General features: G+C 44.4%; 1 long non-coding RNA gene across 1 annotated transcript in view; it reads right to left on the bottom strand.

Annotated features, from left to right (window-relative positions):
- The window catches only part of LOC147696955 (uncharacterized), a 107,937-nt gene that overhangs the window by 56,338 nt on the left and 26,807 nt on the right, over positions 1-24,792 (bottom strand). The window contains exons 3-4 of the long non-coding RNA XR_015299271.1: positions 21,512-21,575; positions 20,743-20,793 (exon numbers count right to left, since the gene is read on the bottom strand). This is a non-coding gene — a long non-coding RNA (uncharacterized LOC147696955). The remainder of the gene's footprint in view (positions 1-20,742; positions 20,794-21,511; positions 21,576-24,792) is intronic.

Genomic DNA, 24,792 nt, shown 5'->3' with positions numbered 1-24,792 from the left:
CCGGGGCTTGGGGTGCCTGGGATAGTTTTCTGGGCGGGGGTGAATCGGGATAGTTTTCGGGGGCAGAGTAGGTCTGGGGTCATTTTTAGAGGTGCAGGTGAGTCATGGTTGTTTTCCGGACTGGGGGTGGGTCAGGGGTAGTTTTCTGGGCTTGGGGGTCAGGCACAGTTTTCTGGGCTAAGGGGTGGGTCAGGGGTAGTTTTCTGGGCTGGTTGTGGGTTGTAGTAGTTTTCTGGGGGGGTTGGGGTCGTTTTCAGGGCTGGCGTGTTGGGGTAGTTTTCTGGGCTGGGGGATTCGGGCTAGTTTGCAGGACTGGGGTTGGAGGAAGTTTTCAGGGCGGGGGGGTTTCGAGGCTAGTTTTCAAGGCTGTGGGGGTCGGAGTAGTATTCAGGGCTGGGGGCTCTCTGTAGTTTTTTATAGACCTGGATGGTCAGAGTAGTTTTCAGGGCTGGGGAGGGTCGGGTAGTTTTTTTAATTAGGAGTTACAGTTTCAGGCCTCAGGGCAGGAGGAGGGAATGGGTATTCTGGGTAGGTTTTAGGGCTTTGGGGAGGGCAGTGTAGTTTTTAGGGCTGGGTCAGGGCTGGGTCAAGTTAAGGGACAGGGTAAAGGAACAGGGTTTTAATCCTCAGGGCAGGGGAGGGGAATGGGTTGTTTTTAGGGCTTAGGGTAGGGCGGGGTAGTTTTTATGGCTGGGGGTCTGGGTGGGTTTTTCAAATAGTGGTTAGCCTAAGAGCAGTGGAAGGGGTTGGGGTAGTTGTAGGAAAAGCGCAAGGGGGTGGGAGGGGGTTGAGGTAGAGTTTAAGAGTTAGGGACAGTGTGGGGGTTGGTAGGAGTTATGGGTATTTGGACCTCAGGGCAGAGGGAGGCAGTGGAGTTTGTAACTTAGGGTGGGGGAGAGGGGTCACGACCTTAGCCACGTATACCCCTTTACTATTAATGCCTTTACCACAAAGTTACATGGTAAAGGCATGCATGGTAAAGGATTGTGTGGTTTAGAAGCATTCATGGTTTAGGCTTCGTGCCAGAGGCACGCTTGGTTTATCCAGCCGTGCCTCATCATACAACCCTCAGGGACCAACTCATAAAGTGCATCATGGAAAAATCAAGGAGACAGTTGTTTAACAGGAAGGATATTGATATATTGAGATTTGTGAAATTGTTATTTTGCAAAAATATTAGATTCATTATCTGCCGTGTAAGAAAAAATATAAAAAAAAGCTGAAGAAGGAGAAATAATAACTTGTGAGAATGTGAATCCAACAAAAGGAATAAGGCCACAAACCTATTAGGATGAAAAACGGTTTATATAATTTAAACCTGGGCTCTATCCCCTGGCATCTATGACAGACTTGTTTAACTTAGGAAAATGTATGAAATGTTTAGCAATAACTAAACTGTTAAAAATCCAACAAAATTAAAATCTCACAACAAATATATGTAAATAATGAAAAACGTAATGGGTTAAATGACATTAAAACAACAAACATCAGACAAGGGGGAAAGGAGATGTGATGTTTTAATACTTTGATGCACAGAAAGAAGACCGAAGAGGCAAAATGCTATTGAAATCTATGAGAGCAGTTAATGGGGTCATAATAAATGGATGGGTGGACATGGATATACCAGCTGCACCATCAAGAAAAGGTAGTGTTGGATCTTCCATCATCAACTATGTAATAGCTACCTATGATCTATATGGTTTTTGGGGAGATCTGTGTCAACTTCTGTCATGATAGGGACCACACAACTTAACTTATGGTACTTGATTTACACGTTCAGCAAATAGTGAATTAGACATTGGAGATGGGAAATGTACACAGGTCGACCCCATGTGTGGCAACTTCTTTTCAAATTCTGGGTTGATCTATCAAAGGAATGATTTAATAAAGAATTACTGAAACTTATATAGAAATAAAGAGGTGAATCCGGGAAATGCCTTTGAGGATATTATCTTGGATGTTGCTAAAGAGGTCTCTAATATCAGTAATCTGCCAAAAAAGAAAAAAGGAAAATAGGCAAATAGGCAAAAGAATTTTCAAGAAAATGGGTCAGCTATTCCATACGATAAGGTTTTTTTGGGTTGTTAAAATGTTGGCACCACAAAAGCTTTGTAAAAGGTAATACCTTTTGACTACTTTGTGCATGGAAAGTTTCAGGGTGATCTGTGAAGCGGGGCTAACAAAAAAGGGGGCTCTCAAAACGCAAAATCAAGATGCATCTTCCGTAGATTTCTTGAAGAAGGACTACCACAAAATTGCTTAACGGGGTTATACCAAATTTGGCAGGAAGCTAGATTTTGTTCCACAGATTTTGATTGTTGTTATTTGTTTTAAATCCATTCAGTAGTTTTTGAGAAATTAAGATTTTAAAAAAATGGTATATATGGACGGTTGGGTCAGAGAAACGCAAGAGACTCTCACAGGAGCGCCAAATTAAAAATAGAGGGTTCTGATTGCCACAGGACCATCTCACTCCTGCGGGAGTCAGACTACTATGGGAGTATGCTCTCTGACTGGCTGCCATTACAGGACTCCCACGAATTCCGAAAAAAAATGGTGACTGGGCCGCATTTATGAGGTCTTTCTCCAGGGGTGTATTCAATAAGGAGAAGGGTCTGCGTGGACCTCCTCACTGAGCCATTAAAGCACAGGGGACCCCTGAGCTTAACAAGGCTCAGGGAGGGCGGTGACCAGGCCTCCTCCTTTTTAATTAAAATACCTGGACCTGGAGGATGGGGTCCCCAAGGCCTAACAAGGCTGCCAATTACTGCTTATGGCCTCACGTATTACATCACTCATGACATGCTTCATGACATCATGTATGACATCACCGATGACATCTTAAATCACATAATTGATGACATCATTGATGACATCACTGATGCCATCATCCAAAATTATTTTATACACTTTGATCTATCAAAAAATATAGCATAAGAATTATGAAAGTAATTGCAATATAGCTCAGAATAATAAGAAGCTTCCATACTGCTATAATACAAACAGCACAGAAAGGTAAAACAAGCTTGTGTTATGTGCAACATTTACCCTGTAACTTCATGTGTAGCTGAGCTCATGTTGATTTTAAACCACAGATGAAAGTGGATATCCTGCATAGTGTGTTCAACCTGTAAGCAACTGTTCAGGGAAATCAAAGTTCCTCCAGATACTAAAGCACTATTACATACCTAATACCCTACTATGGAAGGACTTTATCTATATCAAGCCCCTGACAGTCATTGAACCGACATTGAGAAAAAAGTGGATATATGTGGAAAGGTGGGGGGCTAGGCTAATCCGGGTAAGATTGTGGGTGCTTACTAGCTCGTCTATGATCTGGCATCTATCCCCCAATCTAGCTCCAACCACCTCTGCCATACCCCGTGAGGCCCAAAACTGGAGATCGGGTGGCTGCTTGAAGTCCTGCGCCAAACCCTGGCTTGGCCTCCCACGTGGTTGCCATGGCTAGGCCCTTAGGGATGCTGGTGAAGGCAGATTCCGGTGAGGAGGAGAGGCCAGTGTTTCTGGGTGCCGCCAACCAGGAGTCTGTGGGGGCTTCCTGTGCCAGCTGGCTGGGCCTGTGTTGAGATGACTGTAGTACTGCTCAGGTGCAACCGCCACCTGTCTCTTGAAAGGAGAGGCAGATCAAGGTGCAGCTGTGCTGTCTTCTGCCCGGTGGCCATGGACCATGGCAAGGTCTGCCCTGTTGCAAGTCCTCAACTGTTGACCGGAGAGCTGGAGAATATCTTAGTGTACCCTGAACCCCATCCACTCAGGCAAGATAGATGGCAGCTGCTGCAAGATCAAGTGAACTGAAGAATCTGCAGTTGAGGGCCCACTGACTCCCCCCTCCCAGCATTAACAGCTGTAAAGAGATGCATCTGGTGAGGGGGCTGAGAGACCTGCGTTGGGTTGAATAGCCGGGTCTAGCAGCGATTGAGAGAGCCCACATTCCCTCATAATCCTTAAGAAAGTGTCATAACTAGATTGTGGGGAACCCAAAGGCAGATGGGTGCGTTGGTCTGGGCGCTCATGTGGGTCCTATCTGGGGATACCAGAACTGTACTGAGGGTGCACCAGGGACAACTGAACCAGTGGCATCCTTGTGGCTGAGACAGCTGCTGTGTATACCCCAGGGGACACCTATGCCTGTGAACCTTGAGACCACATCAATGTTAACCTCTCCAAAACAAAATATATGGTTTTTAATTCCAAATTGCCCAATTGCCCCCTCCCCCACTTGGATGGCATAGCGCTCGAAAGAGTCTCTACTTTCGAGTACTTAGGGGTAATTTTGAATGACAAGATAGAATGGGGACCCACATAGCTAAGGCCAACATGAAACTGGCCCAAGCTGCTAGAGGTATCCTTAAGGTCCATAATGAGTGCTCATCCAAAATCCTTGGCCCGCCACTGGAAATTTATAAAGTACAGGCAAGAGGTGGGACACTTTATGGAGTAGAGCTATGGGGCCATGCTAACGCCTCCATGCTCTCTATTATGGAGAATAGCTTCATCAGGCGCCTAATGAAACTCCCACAGAGTACACCTCTGATCCCTCTACGCCTCAACCTGGGGCTGGCCCCCCTACATAAAGTCATCCCTAATTGCCCTCTTCAGTACTGGAGGAGGTTTTGGGCAACACCCGAGCTCTCTAGCTACCGGGAGGAACTTGGCTACCTACTGACGCTGAGAGGCGTGGGGAAAATCCCTTGGCTTAAGCATGTGAAACAACTATGTCAGGCCCTGGGGAGGGGGGATTTGTGGCTCTCCTGGGAACCTTCCTCCTCCCTGACCACCAGGAGAACACTGGCCAAAGTGCTTAACCAATTCCAATTGGATCAGTTGGTAGTGAAACCATCTTTGGGTAGGTTGACACGCAGCTTTCTTGAAGTCAAGGATAAGTACCACTTCGAGAAATTTTTTGGACAACAACCAGCCCCCTCTGGCGAAGAAACTATATGTCCAATTCAGGCATGGTTCTCTCCCCGTGAGGGCTGTAACAAATAAGTGGTCTATGGCTCAACTTGTACCAAGCTTTTGCCCGGGGTGCGAACAGGCTGAGGAGACAGATCTGCACGTTCAGCTCTTCCGCCCTTTGTACTCCAAGGCTAGATCCTACAGCTGTGCAAGTCCAGGGGCTTTAGGAATTTCAGAGAGGTGTTTAGATTATTGAAATATGATTCTTCTGCTCTGACTGTGTTTGTGACCTCCAGATACCTGTGGTCGATGTGGTGTACTAGAGGAGCTAAAATTAAAACTCAACTTGCCTTAATTGATTTTATACCTCCATGAATTTACATGAGAATTGTAACGTAATAATTTACGGCATGTTTTATATTTAACCACCAGTTTTAACTTTTTAATGTTTATATACTATTTTAGTTTTTCTGTTTATTTAGGCACTTTTCTATATTGCCTACTGTTAACAATTTGTAGTTTCTATTTATGTATCTTTTGCTTTCATGGTTTTTAACCGATAATAAAGCTTTTTGACTGACTGAATGTTATTTTATATTATGAGGTTTTATATAGCGCTCAATTGCTGGGAGGTGTCTTGGCACTAGCAATGTTACACATGAGAGAAGAAAAAGGCATTAAGCGGAGGAGAACACAGCCAAGTTTTCAGTGCCTTCTTGAAGGCCTGAAGTGTCGGCTGAGCCTTAACGGCAAGAGAGAGGTTGTTCTATAGTATGGCAGCATTGTGGATAAAGCCTCTGCCGCCCGCACCTGAATCTGGGAATGACTAGCAGCACAGAGGTTAAGCAGAGAGCTCTGGCAAGCATGTATCGGGGGAAACTGTTTTGAAGATAAATGGGACCTTGATTGTGATGCACTTCGAAAACAATACATAGTGATTTGAAATGGATCCTCAGACTGACAGGCACCAATGAAGCTTCCCTAGAAATTTGGAAACTGATTGAGATTTGTGAATTTTGACAAGCAAGGGTGCCACAGCGTTTTGCAATTTGTGTCACTTCTTTAAAGCCTATTGATAAGTATTGAGGTAAAGATGATTACAATAGTCTATTTTAGACAGAATGAAGGAAGTGACTAAGGACTTCTGTAGGGTAGCTGGAATGAACGGAAGAATTTTTTTGACCAACCAGAGTATATAAAAAGCAGATGCCGCAACAGAGTTTGCCTGGTCAGGTAGGATACCTTGTCGTTTATGATGACACCAAGATGTTTGAATTTCCTCACAGGGATCGATGCAGAGCCCAGCTCGGAGGGCCACTAGCTAGAGGACCAGACAGAAGGTGAAAAGCCAAAAGTCAGAACCTCTGTTTTGCTTGAGTTTTATTTCAAGCAGTTGGAGGAACTGACGGCCTGCATGCAACCCTGAAAATTGCATGCTGTCCCTGAGACATCGGAATCAAAATTAAATGAAATGAATGAAACTTATATAGCGCACGACTTACCCTGGGGCATCTCAGCGCTTGCTTAGGGAACCCGTCCTGGTATTCCCCTGTGAGATAACCCTGGCAGGGTATCCACAAGGTGAAAGCCAGGCATCCCACCGCGAGGGGCCGTTGTGGAGATTAAGCAAGCTATTGCCCAGAGTCGCAGAGTGTGAACCCGTGAGTCGAGAAGGCACCGGAGCGAGAATTAACAAGTCCGTGGAATTTTGAGCCCAACACCCGCCGAGGCGGGGAATTGAACCCTGGTCCAGGGCCGAACTCACGCTCCAGGTCTGCCGCCTCTAACCCCTGAGCCACACTTCTCCACCACTTTGCTTATTATCTGTGTGAGTGAAAAACCAAAAGATATTATAAGAGATTTCAGTGGGGTGACATAAATGTTAAGCAATGTGAGTTAAGTGAGGATCCCTGAGGGACCGCACATTGTAATGAATAGGAATGAGAGATGAAATACGTTAAACAAACAGATTGTTCAAGATCACTGGGAAAAGAATGGAGAAGCAACCGAGCAGGGCCTTGTCGCCCATCCTGCTCAGTCGATGGTCTACCATGTTGAAGGCTGCCGACAGATCGAGCAGGAGGAGGGGTAGCACAACCACTGTGATCTACTGAAGAGCATATTTCCTCTGTAGTTCTAATGAGCACAGTTTCATTGTTGTGACCTGCTCGAAAAATAAATTGAGTGTCATTAAGCAAGTTATTAACCTGCACATAATGCATGAGTTGAATGGCGTGTCGTTCGGGGCTTTCATAACTTCCAGTTGCACCACCGGAAGCTGTAGGGTAGCGCTCTAGCTTTTCCCACGCCATTAGCCAGGAGAAGGGCACGGACGCGCGCAGTGGTGCTCTGATAATTTGATGTCCTGCTATTTTTAAATTCTTACAAAGGTCATTTTTGTCAAAATCAACGCTACCGGTTGGAAATACTGCCGAGTGGAAATGCACCTGTTTATTTCCTTTTAAATAATTTCTGATAATTGCGGTGTACTCAACAGTCTGTGCGCTTCATCTTGCTGCTTGGCCTCCACGTTGTTGCCTCTGACTCTGGTCCGTCACGGCCTGTGCCGGTTGAACGGAAGGTCATTCGGGGCATTCATCGCTTACAGTTGCACCACCGGAAGCTGTAGGGTAGCTCTCAAGCTTTTCCCACGCCATCCCCTACTTAGCCATGAGAAGGACACGGACGCGTGCAGCGGCGTGCCAACGGAAAACCCATCTGCACCCGTCCGTGCCTGATTGCCGCCAGACACCAGGACCCCTGCATCATCTACCTCACTTCTTAGCAATCTATATTTCTTGGGTCACCTTTCTGACCCAGAGGCAACATGGTATATCTCAGATATTCAAGCAAAGAAATAAAAAACTTGAACACCTCTCTTATAGAGTTTACTGACGCACTGTCAACAGAAATACCCAGTGTACCAGAAATCTTGTGCTCAGCCAAAACCATTAGTCCTAAGAAGGTCATTACATCTCCATGTTCAAATCATCTCAGTGCCCTTAATGAACTCAGTGCAATTTATTTTAATGCCCGCTCCATCCCTAAACATTCGTTAGAGATATGGAGCCTTTCAGACATGGCAGCCCCTGACATCTGTTTTGTTAGAGGGACCTGGCTAAATGAAAGCGCCTCCCCTGATGTGCACATTGCCTTCCCTTCGCAATATAAAGTGATTCGAATAGACAGGAAATGGGCTAGAGGGGCGGTCTACTAATTGCCTCTACACATGACTTAAATATCACTGTCTTAGAAAGTCTTATATATAGCCATGCAGAAATGAGTATCTTTAAGATTAATGGCTCTTTTGGCGGCTCCTGGAGAGGGGCCTTAATCTATCGACCTCCTGGAGCAAAGGGGGATTTTACGGACAAACTATTAGAGATTGTTGCACCACATGTACTAGCTTCAGACAATTTTCTCCTAATCGGAGATTTTAATTTTCACAAAGATATGCTATCTAACTCGGACACTGAGAAATTGATTTCTAATATGAACAATCTTGGTCTTGCCCAGTTGGTTGTAGGTCCCACACATTGCACAGGTCACACCCGGGATCTTCCCTTTACGAACTCGTCTGGAGTAACGGTGGAGCCCCCAACTCCGCTATTATGGACAGACCATTACCTATTGAAATTCGCCATTCCTATAACTGCTGTAAAATTGACCGGAAAAGTGAATTCATATCGCAAAGGCCATGGCATAAAGTCACCTTGCCCATTTTTGTAAAGCATTTTTGCCCTGACCAATTAGGTCCAGAAATCAGTGTAACCCAAGAGGCACAACATCTTGTTAATGCTATTCTGACTGCATTAGATAAAATTGCCCCTCTCAGTAAGGTCACGATCAAGACCAGAACCGCCCCATGGTTCACTGACCAATTAAGAATTATAAAACTATTGTGTACAACCGCAGAGAGAGAGAGTGGCGCAAAAGTAGAAATCTGCCGGTCGCAAAACATACAAGAAACTGCATCATGTCTGCATGAAGGAAATAAAACTGGCAAAACAAACATCCTTTATAGATCGGATAAATAAGGCAGAAAATTCCTCTAAAGAACTATATCAGATTTTGAAGGAATTTACTACCTGCAATCAGCCATTAATGGCTGCCTCTCAAGATTGGATCGATTCCCTATCTAAATTCTTTGAGGAAAAAATCACAGCAATTCACCATTCTCTTATATCTCAACACAATAGCACCAATCTTGAAGACATGTCCTGCCCATCTCCCGATCCTTCTTATATTCTGAATGATTTTGCAAAATGTGATTGCAAGTCAGTCATCTCTGTCTTGCAGAAGATAAAGTCAGGCGCCCCCACTGACCCTATCCCTCCCAAATTCTTCTCCAGTATTGCCCTGGCATTATTGGAAAGATTAATTGGTTTATTTAATAAGTCACTTTCTGACTCGTACTTTCCCACCATATGGAAAGCAGCCAGAGTAAAACCGATTTTGAAAAAGCCGACGGCTGATCCCAAACATTTCTTAAATTACTGTCCTATATCACTACTCCCCTATTTCGGTAAGTCGCTAAAATCTCTTGTTAACAAACAGCTTGTTGACCATGTTGAAAGCCATGGACTTTTAGACCACTCACAGTCTGGTTTCAGGACGGCGCACAGCAATGGGACAGCACTGATCGAGGTTACTGATAACATCAGACTGGCTTTAGACAAACATCAGTCAGTCATCCTCGTCCTGCTCTATCTATCCGCCGCCTTTGACACCATCTCCTATAGCATTTTAAAACATCGGCTTTGGGAGATAGGTGTCAGAGGAAATGCCCTTAAATGGTTCAGCAGCAGGTATCGGGCCGTGTAACTACAGTCCAGATCGGTAACAGCATCGCATGTGAAAGACTGGTTGAGATGGGAGTACCACAGAGCTCTATTTTGAGCCCAACACTTTTTAATTTGTACATGACCCAACTGGCTAAGGTGATCAGATCCTTTGGTGTCATATCCTACACTGATGACACCCAGATTCTGATCACCTTAGGTCCGGACCTTAATGAAACCAAGCAGCATTTTAAACATTGTATAACCCATGTTGACAAGTGGATGAGGGCGTACCATCTTCAATTAAATGGTAGCTCATGCTCTTTGGCACGGCTACCGAACATTTGACATATGATTAGTGGCCACTCAACTTAGGCCCTTGCCCAACACCCAAAGAAACGGTCAGCAATCTTGGTTTTTACATGGACAACCAATTGTCCATGAAGAACCAAGTAAATCATGTCATCCGCACCTGTTTTGGCGTAATGCACAGTCTGAGGAAGATTTTTTAATGGATCCCTATTGAAGCACGGAAGCCATTAATACAGGGATTAATTATAAACAGAATGGACTATGGTAATGCCCTATTACTTTGAACTAATGAAACCTTTTAAATAGGCTTCAGGTCCTGCAGAACACAGCAGCCAGGCTAGTCCTTGACCTGCCGCAAAGATCTTCCTCTGCCCCCAGTTTAAAAGCTATTCACTGGCTTCCAATGAAAAAACAAATTCTTTTCAAAACTTTGTGCTTCACCCATAAGCATATGTATGGAAATGGTCCCAAGCATTGGTTGCAAAAGCTATGCTGGTATCAGCCATGCAGAATGCTCAGATCCAGTAGGGAGGCACTGCTTACTCCCCTTAGAATCCATACTGCTAGGAAAGGGGGTTGATCTTTCTCCTTTCTTGGTCTGGCATCTTGGAACAAAATGCTGTGCGTACCATTCCCGAACACAGTTGCTTCTGTAAGAAGCTGAAGAAGTGTCTTTTTTAAACTAAGCCATCACTTCATCATCTATTTGTCAGAGCTGTCTGCAAGCGCCATGAGACTCTTGGAAGAGATATGTGCGTGATACAAATATCCCTGACTTGACTTGACTTGTCTTGAGGACTTGCTCATCAACTTGGTGGGCAGAGTAAGACAAGATCAGTCGATAATAATTAGGATTGACAGGGTCCTAGGAAGGCTTTTTAATGAGGAGAGTGACAGAATCTTTTTTCCATACCGACGAAAAAGAGCCAGAACAGCACATAAGATGAAAATATGAGTTAAACTGGGTGCGATGGAACAACTAAGGAGAAAACCCTGGGGGGGAAGGGGTCTGTAGGTGAACCTGTGTTAGAGGAGTTGATCTGAATAACAGTTGCATGAGAAAAGGGTGGGGCGAATAATGACTTTACACTGCTCTTGACTGAACCTCCTTGTGGTATTGGGCTGTTTGTACTGTGGTGTGCTTATGAGCCAAGTGCTCCCTGCAAACAGGTCCTTTACCTGGAGCTGAGGCCTACCACTTCTATGAAAAATGCTGCCTAGCATGCAGAGGATTAGCTGTTTTCAGTGGTTGCCCCAGAGTCTCTGCCATCCTCGAGCTCTCCGCCTTCGCACCTGTCCAATACTCGGGCTTCTTTTACTGCGACTGGCACCGACAATCCAACCAGCGCTGCCAATCGGGCAAAAGTGATAGACACCTCCACTCTGGGTCACAACATGCAGCAGTGTGTGCCTAGGCGCGGCCAACAATGCCTGTGCAAGATGTAAACCCTGCAGTTTTGCCCGCGGAAAAACTAGACATGGTGCTTGCTGCTATTGAAAGGTCTTAGATGCCCCTTGAACACAGAATTTAAACTGTAGCAACATACCTTACCCTGTTGAGAGATGGCCGTAGCAAGCTTAATGACATGGTTTGCATAACAGAGCAGGCGGTGTCCTTGCTTCAACCACAGGTGCAGCAAATGCAGTCACAGGTGCAAGCACTACAAAGTCAGGTTAACATCCTAACAGATAGAGTGGAGGATGCTGAGGGGCTCTCACACAGGAACAGCGTGAGAATAATGCGGGGCCCACAGTGTGAAGCGGGGCAAGATACAATGGTTTACCTTGAGACATGGCTCCTCAGCTTTATTTCTGTCTCTGCCTTCCCTCCCTTTTTTATGATTGAATGTGCACATTGAGTGCACGCGCACCAACCTCATCCTCTCCTACTTCACTACAGTGATCAGGACCTCATCCTGTGGGAAGCCCAGAAGCAGTTAATTTGGCAACAGACAAAGTGACGATGATGATTTTTTCAGATTATACTTTAAATGTTCAACGCCAAAGTCATATGTTCATAGTGATTAAGTGTAAACTACATGTTTTAAATCTTAAATGCTCACTCCTGTTCCTGACGTGCCTCTGGTTCCAGGTAGACAGACAGTCACATTTTTTCACTGATCCTTGGGCTGTATGGGAGTGGGCAGAGAGTTGCGGCGACAGAGAGCACCGCTTATCGCAGGAGTTCTCCAATAGTGCACGGCCATCAAGAAGCAAAAATCATCAGCACAGGGATTATTGTATGCAGACCTCAAGTCAGATGCCCCACTCCCCTGATCTGGAACAACTGAACAGGGGAGAAGAAGTGTGCTGTGAGCTGCTGCAGCCTGTCCGGACCCCGTTCTCGAGTCAGATGCTGAGGAAGGTAATTCCAAGTCCACCTGCGAAGAGGGCTCAATGTCTTCTATTGTTCTTCCACCGAACTTCAGCATGCCACTCATTGTGACCCTGCAAACAGCAGACAATGTCCTGTGATTGTTGTTATGTTTATATTCCATTTATATGCAATGTGTATTATGTCATGTTGTTTTAACTAGATACACTATTCTCTTTCTCCCTAACATCAGGGGGAAGGCCCCCTTGCAGATAGGAGCTGATACCCTTCCAAGTGGGGGTACTACTGCATACATGACACTGCATGCACACCTAACAACATGAGGTTTTAGCAGGAGAAGTGGTTACATGAGCCAGTACCATTTGCAGGTGGGACCTTGCAAAGCCTTTGCTTCTGAAGACTGTGCCTAAACCAGTGGAAACATTCACTGGTGGTAAATGACACTGGGGGTTAAATCGACTCTTGTCTGAAATGGGATCTTGCAGCCACATGTCACACACCGTGTCACCTGCCACCCAGCCAGTGTCCACATGCTGGTACAAGTTTGGCCACAATGCCGTTTTATCTCTGCTCCATTTGGTATTAGATGTTTTCAGTTGTTATGCTATGTTTGCTCAGTTACCGCCGTCACCTGTCAAAAAATGTCTCTCCCTGCAGACACTCAGTCTCACCTCTTGGGTGTGTCCCGGGGGCCACCCCCGCATTTTGCTTGCAACAGTCATGTGTTCTGATACTAACATATTGACATGGAACGTCCGTGGAATGTACTCCCCCTTCTTGCAGACATGCAGTTCACTCATACTTATGTCAAAGGAAAACACAGATAGCTTTCCTCCAGGAGTCCCACCTCACAAAGGTGGAGGCCCTACGACTGCAGAAAAGGTGGAGACGTCATGTCTACTCCACTACTTATTCCACTCAGGGTGATGGTGTGGATCCATACTGGGGTTCAGTTCCCCCTTTCCTCCTACTCCCACCACCTCCAATGCCAAAGCTCTGCCAAATTGGGTTATATAACGGCAACTGATGGACATATGGCATAGGCATAGCAATCACACTAGAGTTCACTCATTCTACTCTCTTTTACATGACCTCCACGTGCATATTGACCTCCTTGTCACCACAGCAGACCTGCTATCTCAAAACATATCCATTGATTATCTAGGTAGGACACACTCAGATCATAGCCCACAACACTTTCATGTGAGGTGGGACCACAAACGCCTTACTATCCCCTTATGGCCCCTTCAGGCAGACACGTCAGAGAACCCACCCCTCAGAGCCTTTCTGGACAGCTCTATTTCTGAATATTTGAATATTTTGACATTAATACTGGCATCACCATTTCCCGGGTTGGTTGAGTGGGATGCACTTAAGGTTGCAATCAGGGGACACTGTCCGGGGAATACCCAGAACATGATGCATAAATTAGATAAAGAAATCACAGTTCTAGAGCAGAAGCTGCAGCTACTGGAGGAGTGAGCTCACGTGACCTTGTAAATGTAAATGTAAATGTATTGCGATTTATATAGCGCACGTATCACCCGAAGGCATCAAGGCGCTTGCCTTGGGAACCCGTCCTGGTATTCCCCTGTGAGATAACCCCAGCAGGGTATCCACAAGGTGAAAGCCAGGCATCCCGCCGCGAGGGGCCGTAGTGGAGATTAAGCAAGCTATTGCCCAGAGTCGCAGAGTGTGAACCTGTGAGTTGAGTAGGCACCGGAACGAGAATTATCGAGTCCGTGGAATTTTTGAGCCCAAAACCCGCCGAGGCGGGGAATTGAACCCTGGTCCAGGACCGATCTCAGCTTCCGGGTCTGCCGCCTCTAACCCCTGAGCCACACTTCTCCACAGAAGGAAACAATTGCAACAGGTGCATCAGGAACATGCAGCCCTGCTTGAATGGCTATGCTGTCTTAATTCTGCATCCCACACTGCTAAGACACATTCTGAATCTGAGAAAGCAGGAGCGCTGCTAGCATGGCTGATTCACCAGGAGCAGCCACGGCATCCCATACTATCCATACAACAGGTCTTGGGCATCTTCATGCACTCACAATGATGCTTACAAGAGAAGAGGCATTTCATGTGATGTTACAGCTCCTAATACAAATCTTTGGTGGTAGCTACCCTGGATGAAATTGAGTCTTTTATGGAACCTGTGGTACTTCCCCATGTAACGCCTGACCAGCTGGAGGAGTTCAGCGGGGCAATCACCCCGTAGGAGGTCCGTGAAGCTATCCAGGTGATAGCAACAGGCAAAATTCCTTGTCCATGATGGGTTGTTGTCTGAATTCCATAAAACCTACACTTCACAACTGTCACCAAAACTGAAAATACTATATGACATGGCTATGGATGGTTCTCATGCCATGCCCTAACTTTGCGAAGCCCTCCTGAATTTGTTCCTTAAGCTTGGACAGGGACCCCAAGGATCTGGCCTGTTACAGGCCTTTGGCACTCCTTAATGGAGAATAAAAGTTATAGCTAGGATACTGGCTGACAGGTTGGTCCCCTCATTGCAGCAGATGGTAATCCTGACCAGAATAGATTTGTACCAGCCATAAACACCTCTCTGAACTTGGGTCAGTTTTTCTGGGTCCTTGAATATGCCCCGGTGCCTGTCCACATCTTGAATGTTTGGTGATTGAACTACAGAAAGCATTTGATTCCCTGGGCTTAATTCCCTCCGTACTTCCAGGGTAAAAATGAGGCAGATCATATCTGATCCAATATAAATTCACAGAGGAAGCCAGCAGGGTTGCCCGCTGTCTCCTCTGTTATTCTCACTAGCAATGGAACTGTCAATCCACATCCTTAGAGATGGGGACTGAAAATGAGAGATTCCTCCGACCAACGGGTGATAATCGGTGTCACTATATGCTGATAATATGCTCTCATATTTCAGGACCAGTCGGGACATCCCAGCCGCTATTGCACACACGTTATTCAGATTTGCAATGAACTCCGGCCTCAAGGTCACCTGGAACAATTTGTGCCTCTTCCCCTTTATGGCCACCACACCTGACACAACTGTTGAAATAAATGGAATCTCCATACCATGACAACCTGTCACGTTCCATTATTTAGGAAACTGCATCTAGCATACCCCTGCACACCTACTACAAGGTAACTTAGGTTGAGTGGTCACCGGTCTGCGCTCACAAATGGCATTCTGGAAACTTTCAGTAGCAGGCTGCATAGTTTCCAACTATTTATTTATTTATTTATTTATGTTCTTGTAGAGCGCCTGAATAAACTCCCGGGGGGGTATCTCAGCGCTTTTGCTGATGAAGGGAACACACTTTTATGCTGATCTGAGTTCAAAGTGATAGATTGAATTAAATTGGTGTTTTAACTGTTTATGAAAAGATGGGTTTTAAGAGTTTTCCGGAAGGTCAGGTGATGAGTGATCTGTTTTAATGACTGGGGCAGGGAGTTCCAGAGAGCTGGTCCAGTGTAGGCTAGGGCACGGCCTCCCTGCCTAGATTTTTTAATTCTGGGAACCTGCAGTAACTGGAGGTTGCTGGAGCGTAAGAAACGCCCTGGAATATAAGGTGAGAAGATTTTTGTAAAATACTTTGGACCAGTACCTGACAGGCATTTATGGATGGCACACAGGATTTTAAACTTGATGCGTTGCCGCACTGGGAGCCAGTGTAATTTGGCCAGTAGAGGGCGGGAGGGAGTCCTAGATGGAACATATAGGACTAACCTTGCCGCTGTGTTCTGCACTATTTGCAATTTGTTAAGCTGTTCTTCGTTAGTTGATTGAAGAAGGCCATTGCAATAGTCCAGTCTGCTAGTGACTAATGCCTGGACCAAGGTCTTCCTATGTCTGTCAGTTAGATATGGAAACACTCTTCTCAGCAGTCCAATGGTCCTAAAACAGGTACCGGCAACTTGGTTTACATGATCTTTAAATGTAAGGGCTTGATCTAATAGCACTCCCAGGTTCTTCACGGTCTGTTTGGGATTAGGAACAGGTCCAAGTTCCAGGGGCCACCATTCGGGGGACCACAGTGTCACTGCTTCCCCAAATAACAGAACTTCCGTTTTGCCTACGTTGCACTGTAGGCAATTTTTGGCCATCCATTCTGACACTGCCCTCAATCCGTCTGCAAATGATTTCATTAGAGCAGGTGTGAAGGTTTTAAAAGGGAACAGAAGTTGGGTGTCATCGGCATAAGATACCGGGGTGAACCCAAAGGATCTCACTAAATCAGCCAGGGGGGCCACATACACATTAAATAATGTGGGGCTTAGGCATGAGCCCCGTGGCACTCCCCTGGTGAGCTCTCTAGAGATGGATTTATGAGAGCCCAACCTGACTTCTTGAGAATGGCCAGAGAGACAACTCTCCATCCAGGACAGTGCTACGCCCCCCAATCCCACATCCCTCAGACGGCCGAGAAGCACTTCATGTGACACCGTATCAAAGGCAGCGGATAAATCCAACAGCACCAGAATCATCGATCCCCCTCCATCAAGTGTCATCCTGATGCTATTGGTCACTGCTAGGAGGGCTGATTCGGTGCTGTGGTTGGGCCTGAATCCAGATTGTGAATGGTCCAGGCCCTCCGTTGCCTCAATGTAATTTGATAGGTGAGTATTCATGTGCTTCTCGGTCATCTTACTGATGTATGGCAGGAGGGAGATGGGCCGTAGGTTAGAGAGATCTGTCCATGGGGATGCCGCTTTTTTCCTTATGGGGTTCACCACCGCTGTCTTCCACTCCATTGGGACTTGTCCTTTTGTCAAAGAGATGTTTATTACTGACTGGATGGAAGGTCCTAGGAGGGTGCTCAGAGGGGCAAACATTTTTGCTGGAAGGAAGTCGTTGGGGGACCCCGATTTTATGTGGCTGATGAGAGGGAGAAGATCTAGGTCACCAATTTGTGGGAAGGTCAGTAGTGAGTTGTTGTTTAGTTTGGGTGGATTGTTTGGGAGGGAGATCATTGTTCTTGCTGTTTTTGAGGCTGTTATTTTATCATAGATAAGGTTAATTATTTCCTCAAAAAATCCTGAGATCTCATCACAGAGTGTTTGGGAGAATTCATCAGGGCTCTCGCAGGCTGTAGGTTTGACAAAGCTCTGCAGTATTTTAAACAGCTCCCTTGGACAGTTATCCGCCTCTGCTAGTTGTAGAGTGAGGCTGTTTTTTCTGGCTAGTTTTATATTTTTATAGTAGGTTGACTGGGCCTCTTGAAAGTTTTTCCTTTCCTCCTCAGTTTTTGATTTCCTCCATGCCTTTTCTAGTCGCCTACATTTCTGTTTCTCTAATCTAAGATCTTGTGTATACCAGTTTTCTTGCTTATTGGGGGGGTATTGCTTGTGGAGCTTTAGTGGAGCCAGAACATCAATGGCTGATTTCAGTGAGTTATTACATTTATCTAATGCAGTGTCTACTGAGTCATTATCTGTGAACATTGGTTGTTTCCAGCTTTCCTGCATCTTATCCACCGTTATTTTGTGCCACTGTCGGCGCCAAATTGGTGGGAGTGGCATTTTTTGCAACGATTTGATTGGGCCCATCAAAAGGAACTCAATCAGGAAGTGATAGGACCATTGAATTTCCTTTGCAGGTGAACATCTTATTTTGGTGCAATCAGAAAATAATGAGTCTAGGGTGTGACCACCTATATGGGTAGCACCGCTATTCATTGCTATCAACACCAGGCTGGATAAGTCGGCAATTAATGAGATAGTTTCGGGATGTGTTGGATTGTCCATATGTACATTAAAATCCCCAAGGAGGATAAAATCCTCCTTGGATTTAAAATGTGGGGCTAATAGCTCCAAAAGGGAGAGGGCAAAATCCGGATTGGATCCTGGTGGACGGTAAGCTAAAGCACCTTTCCAAAAGGCCTGGCCAGCCGATTTAATCTTAAAAAACATTATTTCCAGTTGTGGACTGGACCTTTGTTCTAATATTGTTACTTTAATTCTGTCTCTATATATAATAGCTAGACCGCCACCAGTTTTGTTAATACGGTCAAAGTGTAGGATCTTATAACCTGATGGAACCCCCAAGTGTGATTGCTGTAACCGTATGAGGTTTTATCCATGTTTCGGTTAAAAAACAGATGTCAGGCTGCATGGTATGAATAAGATCCCATACCTGAAACTGGTGTTTTGGGAGGGACCGAACATTTAAAAGAAAGCATTTTAGTCCCTCAAGGGGTTCAGTCTAAGAAGCGTTTTCATTTGTGCACGTCCTTGCAACAGATGATTGGAAGCGACATTTAAGCATGAAAAGCTGCCTTCAAGGATTTGCCAGGGTATTCGAGCACAGCAGTCGACATTTGGTTTTGAGTCTAGGAGTCGTTGGGCGGAATATATCAATTTCTTGGTACCTGAAATGTCAGAGTCCACAGGGAGTGGGCCCATTGCCCCTATGCCTCGTACTGTCGTGGACGGGCGCAGACGGGCAGCTCTTTGGCTGGTCTTCAGCGTCGCTTCTGCGCCGCTGCGCGCGATCGCTGCGCGCTTGTGGGGGGGCAATGGCTAAATAGGCCTGCAAAAACCATCCACTAGAGCGCTAAGCGCTCAGGAAGTGCCCCCACAGGAAGTGCCTGGCTCTCCCTGACCCGCCCTCTGCACAACGGTATTGGCTACCGCGTCGGACCGGGGCGGGCAGGAGTGAGAGACGAGCACAGGCCTCAGACTGTTTCCTCCCCATTGTAATCAGGAATAGAAGGAAATACAGAGAGCGTCCAGCAAGTGAGGTGCTAATACACTGAATGCAAATGAAGTGGTTTTAAGTTTTAAATTTTTTGGGAAAAGGTAAAATGTTCAGTTTTTCAAATTTCACAGAGCAACATCGTTTTTAAGTCAACAATGATTTTAAAAGATTCACAAGCAGTTCATTTCCTTTCACTCGCATGCAGCAGTTCGAACACAGCGCGAGGCACGTTAGTGATTACCTTCAGCAAACAAGCGGAACAGGTACTCTGCCACTAAACTGGTCATGTTACCACACCTTCTCTATTACTTTGCCAACCTCCCCCTGTGTGTCACAAAGCTGTTTTTTTGCTCCCTGGAATAAAACTGGAGACTTCATTTGGCACACCTCTCACCGCAGGGTGACTATAGTTAAACTCTATCTTTCACCCGATCACGGCGGCCGGGGTATGCCAAGTTTCAAATACTACTACCTCCCATGGGTGGTCAGATGGTTGGCAGGGCCTCACCCAACCATGATACGAGTGGCATACAGTTGTTTCAAAGGAAGCATCTTCATTACAAGACTAGTGAATCTCTATGCACCGGTTCTGCCACTATTGTTCATGCTGCATTGCCCATGTTAACCTCGTAGCAGAAATGAATTCATTGGCATGCAGCAGAGGTACACACAATGGGAGACCTTTATTGAGATGGTACACTCCTTTCCAAGGAAGAGTTTATAGAGGAGACCAGCCTTCCTACAGGACCGCTCAAGCATTTGGTCTCTGGGAATGCTCTGGGTAGACATGCAGCAGGAACCAGACATGCAATAAACAATGTAATACTTACTCATGGAAGGATGCAACTTGATTCAATGTCTCCTCACTTCATCAGCAATGGAACGCTGAACTGGGTTGACTGCACACTGAAAATGAGTGCATTCTGTAATTCCCTACCCTGGTGTCTCACAATGCCTGCTTTTGGCTTACACAATGCTATGTGTTCCACAGGGCTTACCTCACGCCCCATAAAATCAATCACTATATCTATTGCACCGCCTGCCTCCGCTGATGCACAAGTGCCCAGTGCTTTCTAAATATTGGCAGGAGATCACAGCCCACCTGACTAGATGCACTGGGCATTCAACACTGAACACCTTGGGAATCTGCCTGCTTGGTCTGTTAGGCCACACCAAGACAAACAAGGCAATAATGCAATTCAAAGACCTAGCCATACTCCAGGGCAAGCGCTAGATTACCTTAATAATCACCAAAGAGAATGGACACTTGTATCTACAATACCCAATGGGTATTTCTTGACAACCCTCATAGACGCTGCGATTTCGTTGTTGCGGTGTATCTTTTATCCGCCCCTTCTCCAGCGTCGTGGCATAGTCATCGGGTTGTCAGGTAACGTGCTATATGCCAGCCTCACCCGAGGCAACCTCTGGTAAGTGTAAAAGTGTCCAGAGATAGTTAGGACTAGTCCAGAGGGATTAATGTACAGTGCCAATAAGTGGGTATAAAAACAGTGTTGCACTAGAAATCAAAATTTATTATAAGAAGATGCACACTGTGAATTAAAATACTGGAAAATAGTGGTATATTCGGTAATCGAGTTACAGGATTACCATATAACTCTATTGTAGGTCAACATGTTTCAGCTCTTTTGGGCCCGCAAGGGTCTATAGAGCTTTCGTCAGGACAAAAACAGAAACTTGATACTCACACAATTAGTGTAGTTTTCAATGGGGAGTATGACATTCTCATACTGAGATTCCTGTGTATTGGAAACAAAATATGATTAACATTTGTCACATTGATTAACAGCATATAGCATATACACAGAGATTTTCTGTGGTTAGATCCAAAAATAAATGAATATATTGTCATTTATTTGTATCTATATTTTGTGCACCACACTATGGGCACTGGAACGAAATGTGAGCTAGGAATGGGGTGAGGAGAACAAGAAAATGGCTGGTTAAACTGTTTGTAAAAATGAATAGTTAGTAAGAATGAGCCAGAGCACCTAGCGGTTGTTCAGTATTAAGGATAAGTGCAGTGGTTATCCGGTAATTGCTGGAACAACAGGATAAGGTGAAGTGTTCTGCAATCTGCGGGTGTTAAGTAAGTTGCTACGGATTAGCAATTCCGCATGGGTGCAGTCGCTTGTATAGCGAGTAAAGGTCAAAAGACTCTAGGGCAAGTCTGTTTGTTTCAGTTGGGGCACATTTATACAATAGAGTGTCAGCAGCACAGTCTGTTAAAGGTACGTTGGCGTGCCAACGAATTATAAATACGTGGTTCATTCAAGTCTACGCGTCTATGTAGAATTACACTAGGTTATTGGAACCACGTAGGGGCCATGCCTGTTGTTGTTAAGGGGGGGGGAGATTGGTTGACTACGGTAGCGGCGTGGTGCGTATATGCATAGCAGAAGCATTTAAATTTAACAAATTACGGCATAAGGAAATACAAAGCGAAGCTCACAATACCTTAGTTGCCGGTTAATCTCTCTCCATCAGGCGGACAAGAGAGTCGCATTACACGTGGCGTTTGCTAGGATAAACAGATAAAGCCGCGTGATGGTGAAGTTATGTTAAAACAACCATCGCCACTTACTTTCTTAAACAATCACTTATAGAAACACATACATATTTAAACAGGAACTGCTACAATCTCTCACTCTCACATATACTCACTTATATACATCAATACTCAGATATACTAGATTAAAACATATGTCGTTACTGATAAATACACTAGTGTCATTCACTCACTAACACACACATATACACACTCATCCACCCATACAGTCCTGCACATATGCTGTCTTCAAAACACATACAAACAGAGAGTCAGTCATTGGTGCATCTATGTGCTAAGCAATACCCCCACCAAACCATACAGACACTCATACTGTTACTAAAAAAACATCTAATTACCCATATACACACACATGTAGCTACTTAACAACCCATGCAGCCACTTATACACAAAGTGAAACACTGATACATATACTTAAATATTTAAACATTAATCGCTAATATATGTATTCACTAAGATACACTTAATAAGCCAGTTAACCAATCAATTTTTATTTAAAAAAACATCCTTTTAAACACTTATTTAAACATTTATTCTTCTATCGACCTTTACATATACATATATAAAACACATTTATTTTTCAGAAAGACACAGATTCACTGGATGGTGTCATCAGTGATGTCATGAGTGATGTCACTGACCATGTCATGAGTGATGTAATATGTGACGTCATCAGCAGTGCATTGCACGCGCAAATTATAGTGAGTCCAACTAACTATAACGTGGAAATTTCAATGGTTTTATGTCAGTAAAATTTCCAGGTAACTATAACTGGTGTGAAACCTATGGTTTTTTCAGTGAATATATATATATATATATATATATATATATATATATATATATATATATATATATATATATCTCCACACGTTTTTCTTTCAAGAAAATACGTAGACGACACACCAGGAGTTTGCTGTGCTGCGGAAATTTATTGGCAGCAAAAACAAACAACGCGTTTCACCTCACGGCTTGCTCACGTTTGCTGAGGATTCTAAAACATAGTCCTTTTACATTGTCTATTCACTCGTCATAGAGGTAGGACTAATCCATAAACACCAAAAGTGCAAAATGTGGGGGACATATTGGAACTAGAAGTTGCAACATTCATGTCTGGTTAGTAATTACAATTATAAACCAAAATGTACAAATATCTCTCATATAACACAAAATAGTATAGCGTTAGAGTCCTGACTATACCCACGGACCCATTCACGTTTGTAAATGCCAATTATTCTTGGCTTACTCTAACCTACCAGACGGTAGTTATAGTTAGTGTCTCTCCGCCATTTGTTCATTGTGACATATCAAACATTCGAGGTAACATAAAATGGCATAATGCACTAAATTGGAGGACTGGGATTAAGCCCAAGTGGGCATAGTCTTAGAGCTGGCATGTCATGGGCATAACATAGTGGCAATGACATTCTCTCTGTCTCAATTCATACTTGCCAAATCAAGCCCAAGTGGGCAAAGCCAATAGCTTGTAAATTATATGCATGTACATTGCAACAATTCAAAATAACTGCGTTCATAGTTAGTTATCTCCAGACTTGCTCCTGTCATTTCAATCCTTCAGATAGAGTTTTTCATGTATATCTCAATACATAATTGCAAAGTCAAGCCCAAGTGGGCAAGGCCAATAGTCTTGTAAATTATTTGCATGTACTTGCAACGAATTCAAAGTAACTGTGTTCATGATTAGTTATCTCCAGACTTTCTCATTTCATTTTATATCAATCCTCCAAAAAGAGTTTCCTCCATGTCACATAGGCTTATTGGTTACAATCGACACTTCTGTGTGTTAGGGTTCCAATGTCCAACATCATACAAACAAATTCTGTGGATTAAAACATGGAAAAATAGTTTAAAAGAGACGACTTACGTTCAGCAGCTAAGTATTTCTGATGTTTATATATCTAATGTTTCATGTTCAAGCTAACTCTTATTTACATTTCTCTCTCATTTACATTTCTCTCTCATTGCTCAAGGTGCACAGAAAGTTCCTCATGATTGTTCAGACCCTGAGGAAACATGGTTTCGAAATCAATAATATATCTTGATTCCATCTTTCTAAGACATGTTGTTCTGTCCCCACCACGTACTCCTAGATCAATCTTGGCCAGCACCACCATTCTAAGCAACTTGAATAGACAATGTAAAAGGACTATGTTTTAGAATCCTCAGCAAACGTGAGCAAGCCGTGAGGTGAAACGCGTTGTTTGTTTTTGCTGCCAATAAATTTCCACAGCACAGCCAACTCCTGGTGTGTCGTCTACGTATTTTCTTGAAAGAAAAACGTGTGGAGAGATATATTGGGCTTCCGGGACCCCAGGGACGACCCACTCGTGAGTGGGTACTAGCTTGTACCGGGAATCTGTGTTCGATATATATATATATATAGTGTTCTTAATCACATGGATCTTGCAGCCTGATTCATCAAGCTGAAATCGGCTCGCAAAGGGCCAGATTCTCAGAATCTTGCCCTTTGCGAGTGAGATTTTTGCATTTGGGATTCATCATCCCAAATGCAAATATCACTATTTAGAAATTCGCAAATTTGCGAGGAATAGCATTTAAGGAATCTCAATTAGAGATTCCTTAAATGCTATTCTTGAAACATTTTAAAATTGCGAAATCGCAAAATTCGGCCGCTATTTACCGCGAGGTCAAACCTCGAGGTAAATAGCGAAAACTTAGAAAAATGCTTTTAAAAGCATTTTTCTAAGTTGCGTGTTACACACACACGTCCTTAGGACATGTGTGTGCGCAACCCCTGTTGAAAAGTGCATTTAAGGGGTGCTACAGGGTGTCCTTTGCACACCCCTGGCACCCTTCAAATCGCAATCTTATTTGCGATTAGCAAATTGCTAATCGCAAATAAGGAATACTCCCCATTCATTCCTATGGGCCTTTTGGCCCATAGGAATGAATGGGGAGTTATTCCTTATTTGCGATTAGCAATTTGCTAATCGCAAATAAGGAATCTGTAGGAATCGCATTTATTTTTGCGATTCCTACATGAATCCCGTTTTGCGAGCCTGTAATAGCGATTCCTTATGAATCGCTATTACAGACTCGCAAAACGGGTCTGTCATGAATCAGGCTGTTGGTACTTAAGTACTTACTTATTCCGTTGTAGTGGTCCTGAGTATGATCTCAAATCAGTCTT

Source organism: Lissotriton vulgaris, chromosome 8 (genome assembly GCF_964263255.1).
Source record: "Lissotriton vulgaris chromosome 8, aLisVul1.2, whole genome shotgun sequence".
In the NCBI taxonomy this organism is placed as follows: Eukaryota; Metazoa; Chordata; class Amphibia; order Caudata; family Salamandridae; genus Lissotriton; species Lissotriton vulgaris.
The sequence above is the reverse complement of the archived record's forward strand: the minus strand, read 5'-3'. Positions and strand labels throughout refer to the sequence as shown.